General features: G+C 40.8%; 1 long non-coding RNA gene across 1 annotated transcript; it reads left to right on the forward strand.

Moving 5' to 3' along the window:
- Nucleotides 1–966: 966 nt before the first annotated feature.
- Nucleotides 967–8,534, forward strand: LOC113628082 (uncharacterized). Its single transcript, XR_003435875.1, has 5 exons — nucleotides 967–998; nucleotides 1,106–1,180; nucleotides 4,480–4,580; nucleotides 6,959–7,146; nucleotides 7,228–8,534. It is a non-coding gene; the product is annotated as an uncharacterized LOC113628082 (long non-coding RNA).
- Nucleotides 8,535–8,878: the final 344 nt, after the last annotated feature.

The raw sequence follows: 8,878 nt of genomic DNA on the forward strand, positions 1-8,878 counted from the left end.
TGTGCTCTGACTACACTTTTGGAAACTGGCGGCCTTAGGGAGGATTTTGTGACCTGTATTACAATTTTTGCTGTGAGTTTGCCAGTCCTCCCCTGATTCTGGTCGAGTCAGTCCTGTTGGGTCTTGATACTTATTCTTTTTTTGTTTACTCCACAGGGGATTTCGTCACAGGGCCTCAGGGCACGGACTGCATTACAGTTTCTGTATATATGATGGGACTCAGTCTCAAAGTGTATTCCAAGTATTGGGCAATCTCTCTTCAGCTGCCTTCCAAACTGGTACTTCTATTCTATTTTTTACCTGCTTTCAATGGTAGGTTTGCTTTGCCTCTCTTGCATATAAAAGAAGTCTGTGTTGGATTTTTTTAGCCCTGAATTGAGAAATGATGGAGTAGAGGGCTGGAAAGTGACTTTCTGGGGAGGTTTTATTTCTTTCTGCAGGACATCCTTTGGGTTGGTTTCATCATGAAGAATCTAGTGTGTGACCAATTTGAGAAGCAACCACTGTAATTTAATGGTTGGGCTCAAACATCACAGATTTGGTGGAATGAGAACCGTAGGCTGACTCTTGGGTAACATCCATCCAATCTGGTTATCATCCATCCAATCTGGTTATCCAATCTGGTTATCACAAGAGCTGGTATCTTTTCCATCCAATCTGGTTATCCATCCAATCTGGTTATCACATCCATCCAATCTGGTTATCACAAGAGCTGGTATCTTTTCTACTTGAGCTTCTCCTTTATGACAAAGGACAATTCTTCCAACCCGCAAATTATAGCACCTAGAGATGGGGGGATTTGCCTTTTACTCAAAGGAACAGAACAGGGAGGCCTTTTATCATTAAGCAACATCAAGTGTACTTTGGGGAAGTCCCAGTTAGTATTTCTGGGCTCACAGAAACCAAGTCTGGGCTAATTCCAAACCCCAAGGGATCTTGCAGCAACGCCCTTTCAGCCCATTTGCAATCCTTTCCAAGAACATGAAGCAGGCTCTCAGGTGAGTCCAGTTTTCATTTCCCGAGCACGATGCAGGCATTAAGATTGATATTGTGGACTTGGTTCCCAGTCTTATTTTTCCGCTTCTATTCTTACCATTCCTTTCAGAGCGACTCAACTCTTCTTATCTGGCTTTGGAAACAATCACGAGCTCAGGCTACCTGTGCATTTTAGCTCCAAAAGGTAATAAAACCATGCCAAAAATTCGCTGTCCTGTTATTTCTCTGTTGTAAATTCCGCAGTGGTTCCTTATTTCACTCAGGGTAAAAGCTACAGTCCTTACAGGGACATCAAGGCTCAAGGCTTCTGGCCCCATTGTGCCTTCTGACCTCGTCTCCTATGAGTTTCTTTCCTTGTTCACTCCTTGTTGTTTTTTGAACATGCCAGGTACGTGTCGGCTTCAGAGCCTGTGTTTTAGCTGTTCCCTCTGCCCCAGTCACACGGCTCACTTCTTATCTCCTCCAAAGCTCTGCTTACATCTCACTGTCTCAAGCAGCACTCCCTCCCCTGACCACCCTATTCAATCCTATATTATGTCTCCCTAACCTTCCTCAGGACTCCTGATTGCTCTATTCTGCTTTACTTATTTTTTCCAAAGCACTTCGAAACACTGTGTAACAATTATTTTTATGTTATTGTCACTCCCACTAGAGTATTAGCTCCATAAAGGCAGCCATTTTTGTCTACTTTGTTCAAGATAAATACCACATGCCTAGAATAGTGCCCTAGTACTGGGTACACAGAAGGTACTAAGTATATTTTAATTTTTTAATTTACTATTTTTTTAAGATCCTACATGTGAGATCATACAGTATTTATCTTTCTCTCTCTGACTTATTTCACTTAGCATAATGCCCTCAAGGTCTACCTATGTTGCTGCAAATGGCAGAATTTCCTTCCTTTTTTATGGGTAAATAGCTTTCCATTGTGTGGACAAATAGGTAGATACATAGATATAGACACAGATATATACACGTTTTATTTATCCATTCATCTGTTGGTGGACACTTAGATTTTTCCATTTCTTAGCTATTGTAAATAATGCTGCAGTTAAAATGGGTGTGCAGTATCTCTTCTACATAGCAATTTCATTTCATTTGGATATATACCCAGAATTGGAATTGCTGGATCATTCAATAGTTCTATTTTTAATTTTTTGAGGAACCTCCATACTGTTTTCTGGACACGCGTCTGGCTCCCAGCTCAGATCCCCCTTGCCACAGTGGCTGTATCAGCTATTTAAAAAAAAAACAAAACAACGGATTCAATTTCTTTAAGCTATAGGTCTTTTACCTCAAAACCACCTCTCTGCTCCTCCAGTTATAGGAAAATTCAGAACTGCACAGATTTCGTGTGGACACAGTTGCTTGGCTCAGACTGGGGCTACCCTAGTTTAAAAAAAAAAAAAAGAAGAAAACCTTCTGCATTTCTCAAAAGAATGCAAAACACTCAGTAAATATTGTTCTTAGTACTGTGCCAAACACTGGAGCGAGAGAGATTCTTATAACTTACATCATGCAAAACCATCCCGTGGCTTCCCATCTCGCCATTAAAAGCCAAAGCCCTGACACTGACAGATGTGGGAGTTTGTACTTTGTCGACTTGATTAAGCTGGAACTAATTTTCACAGAATCCTCTTCCCTGAATGGTTCTGAGTCAGAGTTAGCCAAAGAGGAATTTGCACAAGATTTGAAAGGCGGAAGAAAAACAGTGGCCATTACTCTGGGAAGGTCTTTCCAGTCAAACATGGTGAAGGACAACCACAGATGAGTCTAGTGGATTCCAGGTGTTTCTCACTCTTCTCTGGCCGATGTCTAGCTCTTCCTGGTTACTGACCAACAGCTGCCGCAGGCCCAACTGCACACGCTCGTCTGTGGACCCTCAGAGGCAGGGGCGATGCACAGGCTGGGCTACAGCCTCCCGTGGACTCCTTCAATAGCTCCTTCTCGTAGCCCCATCCCAGCATCTGGACACGCGTCTGGCTCCCAGCTCAGATCCCCCTTGCCAGCTCTGGCTTATTCCCTGCGCCAGGGCTGGTTAGGGACTCCTCCCTGACATGCAATACCCGCTGCCAGATAGTTACTTCCCCAGATCCTCCCACAAATGGGAAAAGTCTAATTCCTGTAATAAAGCCCTTATTCCAAGATATTCATAGGGGTTCTGCTTTCCTGATTCAATTTTCACTAACACAATCAATAAGGTCCTAAGAGGTGGGATCACACTTGGGGCTTCCTCTAGCTAGAACGTTCTTTCTGCACGTAGTCACAGGGCTCATTTCCTGTATTCTTTCAGATCACTGTCCAAAATGTCATCCTAGAGTGGCATTCCTAAAATAAAAGAGTGGCTCGTCCCCTCCACAGGCTTGGCTCTCTCCGTCTCCCTTACTTTGTGGTATTTTCCTTTATAACATTTACCATCATTTGGCATGCTATTATTTACTTACTACCTGCTTTCCCACAAGGGATTCTTTCCTAGAGTCAAATTGGGAGTCTAGGAGGTCCTTGGACAGGAAAATAATCATATCCTTATTTTTACCGAGCTCTAACTGAAATTTAACATTTCTTTCAATTATAAGCACAGACAGCAAACTGAATGTGTAGCACTGCCAGTGACTTGTTATCAACAAGAAATCACAGGTGTGGCTCCTATGACAGTACAGCTGTTGACAGTATCTTGAAATATCCTTTATGCCCATTGCTTACAAGTTATGGTAGTCAATGGGCTTGCAGCAAGGTGGCATGTGATCAGAGCCTTCCCGGGTACAGATGCTCACAGGCATAGATGGCCAATTATAGAGCAGTTCTGGGCCTGGTTATCCTTCACCCACCAAACAGTGAAACCACGGTTTCTTATGTTGATGACCCAGACATCTCCTTGCATTCTAGTATTTCTTATTTACAATGTTAATCAATACATAGAAAGAGTGAGTTGTTTCTGTTGTTTGTTAAAAGGTTTTAAGACTGGACAGTCCACATAAGAATTCTTAACTCTCTATAAGGTTGCAAGGACTTTTGTAACAAGGATAGTCATGCAGTCTAGGAATAAAGACTAGATAAGTTCAAATACATGTGATGGTTGAGATAATTATTGAAGTGTGTTATTTAAAGTAGCCTATAGCTAAAAGAGTGTGCAATGATAGGGGTCAAACATAATGCTGCAAGTTATTCAATTTCGATATCATTGTTTTCCTTTGAATTCTGTGTATTTTATTTTCTACATTTGAAAACACTCTTCTGAGAAGGGATCCGTAGACTTTACCAAACCGCCACAGGATGAGTGGCATGAGGTTAAAATCCTGTACTAGAACATGTTACAAGAGGGTAGAGACTTTTTTCTGTTCATTTCAGGTGTGAATCTCTTTTGTCCAGGAATCTAGGGTTTGGCAGGATTTGATTAATTTGAAGAATAACCTAAGGCCAGAGAGGACTCTATTATTTATATCCTCTTCTCACCTTGGTATCCACCCCCTTACTTTTCCCCAGGGCCACCCTTCCCTTTATTCACTAGAGGTGGCATATTCATGAAAGGAATTGCATCCCTTGGAAGTGACTGGAGACTACATTCCTGAAGACTCTGCTGACAGGTAAGAGCTTTTCAGGACACAATGCTAAACCTCTTAAAAAAATAACTTCAAATATCCTAACAACTCGAAAGAAACCCCGTAATAACACATACTTCGGGGATTTCCACATTGCTCTATTTCCCCCATGAAAGAAACATGACATTGTACTCAGAATTGGCACTTCCACTGTTTTAAGAACACCGACTCACTACCTTCTCTCGTAAAGGTCTCGGGAATTCTGAGATGACGGATTATTCTCTACTGAAAACCTCTGGTCCTCTCGGGGTTCCCGTTGCTCTACTATTTGGATAAGAAACTTGTGAACACTTCCCATATTAATAGAAAAAGCCATAGGAAAAAAGGCAGTTTTTAAGCACTGTGGTTCATTTCAATGAATGCAACCAAGATATACAGATCAATTCACACAGCCACAGCAGGACATAAGTAGAAACCCCATCGCCACTCCATTTGTGTGCAAACTTTCTAATGCCTTTCCACACCTGCTACCTCATTTGATCTTCCCAACATCCAGAAAAGATGGGCTCAGCAGTTCCAAACAGATCAAAAGGACCCAGTTTCTTAGGATGGGACAAAATGATAGAAAAGGGAATTTTTCTAAAGAAAATTACACTAGATTTGATTAACATCTGATTGGCCGTGTTCTAATATCTGAGTAATAACTTTCCAAAGGCCCATTAAAAAAATCTATATTTTCTTACAAATATTTCAAGGGGAGAGAACCAACATTTACTGAGTTTTTAATTACTGCTAGGCAGAGTGCTTGTTGCTTGACAAATATCCCATCTGAGTTTCCCAGCTACTCTACGAGGTCAGTATTGGGGAATTGAAGCTCAGAGGGGCTAGGTGATTCACCCAAGGTCACACTCTTTCTGTCCATCATAACATGTTGCTCCAGAGCTCACAGTATTTCCCAGACTTGAGCCATTTTATACTATCTTGATGGTTCCATGATTTGCTCAATGCTGTTCTTTAAATTGGCTGGCTTCAACGATTAAATACATGTACTTAAAAAGGAAACTTTGCATTGTTGCTGATAATAAATAGTCCCACATGCCATAGATTGAGGGTAATTGTACAAATAAATCAATGAAAACAGGACAATGTTGGCACATTTTAGCCAACTGCGGTCATCAGTAAACCTTCTGAGCCTGGGGCTGACACTCCTCAATGGGTAGCTTAGCAAGCGCTGGAGATAGATTAAAGCCATAATGAGTGCATTACTTTGCTAGGGCTGCCATAACAAAGTATCAAAGCCTGGGGGGCTTAAACAACAGAAATTGATTTTCTTAAAATTCTGGAAGCTAGAAGTCCAAGATCAAGGTGTTGGCCGGTTGATTACTTCTGACGCCTATCTTGGCTTGTGCAATACACGGCCCTCTCCTTGTGGTTTACAGGTCTCCCCTCTGTACCAGTGTGTGTCCAAATCCCCTCGTCTTATAAGGCCACCAGTCATACTGAATCAGGGCCCACCCTAATGAACTCATTTAACTCAATTATGTCTTTAAAGACCCTATTTCCAAATTCAGTCACATTCTGAGATTACTGGGGGTTAGGACTTCAAAATATGAATTTTGGGGGGACACAATTCAGCCCATAACATTTAGTACCAAAATGAGATATTATTCTTGGAATAATAAGAAAAGTTGAAACACAAGGGAAAAGGGCAGAACTCCCTCACCATGTGATTCAATATTATTTAACACCATGACCCAGAACCACCTAAAATTGTCTCCTGAACCATTGGCAATACTTATCCCATGCTTTGGAACCTATGATACACTGGGCTCTGTGATAGATATCCTTGTCACGTGCTGTAGGCAGATCCCCACGGCCCTGCCAAGGTGGATGTCACCTGAAATTTTCACAAGTTCCCTTGCATGCTGCTGGCTTTTGAACTCAGCCTGGGGGCTTTCTGCGGCCCATAAGAATCTGCTTGGCAAGCTTTCAGGGGAGACAGGCCCGGTGGAAGCAGTTAGTATTCCCAAGCAACAATCCTTAAATAAGGAGTTGATGAAAAATCCTCCTGCTTCCTTATGTTTTGTCCAGCTAGGTTCAAGGGTTTTCTCCACAGGCCCTCAAAAAGCCTCCAGCAAAATGGAGCCCCAGTTGCCTAGGGCAGCAACCCGCGCATTAATCCACCTGTGATGACCTTCCCTCCACCTGTGATGACCTTCCCTCCCTTTTCTGTCTCATCCGCATTCCCTCACTGTGATGTAAACTACTTTCACCTAAATCCTTTTCTTAGGGTCTACTTTAAGGGAATACAATCAAACAGTATATCTATGATTTCCATCTAAAAATGAATACATAAATAAGACAAAGCTATTTACCTATGTCCCCCTAATTAAGCCCTGTCCTGTATCACTCTTTGCTCCTAGAACAATGAGGTGAGGGCAGATGGAGAAGTCAACATGGAGACAGAATAACCTCTTAGACACTTTTCAGTGACCAAGTATTTCTAGAGTCCTACTTCAAGCCTTGCTCATCCTCTTTGATGATTCAACCTCCCTCCTCGTGCTGGAAAACTGAAATTTGATGTTTAACCTGGCCTCAGTAACCACAGTAGGTATGCTGAGTATTTCTTTTCTTTCTGGCCTTTAGACAATTTGGGAGGATACACTGTTGACATCTTATCTTTCTTCTGCAGACTGGACTCGCTGGGAGTGGATTTTCTGATGATAAATGTAAAAGAAAGCCCTCTCCCCGGAAGGAGAGAATAACCTAATTGCTCATTCTACTTAAAATTGAAGAGGTTTGGGAATTCCCTGGCAGTCCAGTGGTTAGGATTCCTTGCTTCCACTGCAGGGGGTACGGGTTTGATCCCTGGTTGCTGGTTGGGGAACTAAGATCCCGCGTGCCATGTGGCAAGGCCAGAATAAATAAATAAATAAACGGAAGAGGCTTGCTGATGATGTGTAGAAGAGCAACAACAAAATTCCATGCATACCTTTATAACATTCTCAGCAGAACGTGTGTACCCAATGTATATAGCTAGATCCACAAATAAGGCAACAAACCATATGGACCCACTGACGCTTATGATTCTCATTAAGCTTTCAAAACAAGTTTGTGAACAGAAACGGACAGAGAGTGATGTATCGAGCACCCCACTTACCCACAGCAAAACAATGAAAACTTAACCATTTGCAATAGGGCTTTTTTTCCTTTTAAAGAAATGAAACATCACAAATATGCTTGAGACTCTCTGGGACCTCTCTCTATTCCTATTTTTCTCCTTCCCCAAATGGATTTTGTTTTTTATCATTCCTAAGTCTGTTTTAATATTTTTTACTACCTATGCAATATCATAAACTACAGTATTGTTTTGCATGTTTTAAAACTTTCCATAAGTGGATCATTCCGTGTGCATCATTTTACAACACTTTTTTTTTTTTTTTTTACTCAATATCATATTTTAGAAATTTATCCATGTTTACGTGTCTAATTTAACTCACTCATTTTAGGTGCTATAAAACATTCCATTGTATGAATAAACCACAATTGGTTTTTCCATTTTCCAGCTGATAAACACTTAGGTTATTTCTAATGTTTACATATAGCAAACAAGACCTCTGCAAATATTCCTGGACATGGTTCTTTGCGTATATATGCCTAGAAGTGGAAATGCTGCTTATATACAATGTGGGGCTTCAACCTTATTATAATCTCACCAGCATGTTTGAAATTTGTCTTTCCCCCACATTCTTACCCACAGTTGATATTAACAGATTGAATTTTATTTTATTATTATTATTTTTACCAATTTGATGTCTGTGAATAGTATTTCATTCTGGTTTTAATTTGCATTTTCCTAATTACTACTGATGAGAAGGAGTTATTTATATATTTTTGATGCTAATCCTTTGTGGGTTTTTAGGCATCAAAAATATTTGGTTAAGTTCTTTGCACCTTGTTTTCGGTGCGCCCTGAATAAAGAGAAGTTCTGAATTTTAATGTAGTCAATTTTACCCATCTTTTTATTCAGCTAGTGCTTTTTGTGTATTGCTTAGGAAAATTTTCCCTACCCTGAAGTTGTTCAGACACCCTCCCGCATTTATTCTGAAAGTTTCATCTACACAATTAAGTCTAAAATCCCACCTGGAATTGGAATGGAGGAGAACTCTGATTTAATTGTTTCCTTTATGGAGAACCAAACATCTCAGTACCACTTATTGAAAACACTTCATTTCCTTACTGCTCTGCATGGCTACCTTTATAATAAATCAAGTAGCACATACATTACAGATGATTCTCTCTTTTTCCTCTAGTCTGTTTTGTTGGTCTATGCATGTATCTGT

Source organism: Aethalodelphis obliquidens, unplaced genomic scaffold (assembly GCF_003676395.1).
Source record: "Aethalodelphis obliquidens isolate GAN/ISIS:26980383/991018 unplaced genomic scaffold, ASM367639v1 scaffold22, whole genome shotgun sequence".
In the NCBI taxonomy this organism is placed as follows: domain Eukaryota; kingdom Metazoa; phylum Chordata; class Mammalia; order Artiodactyla; family Delphinidae; genus Aethalodelphis; species Aethalodelphis obliquidens.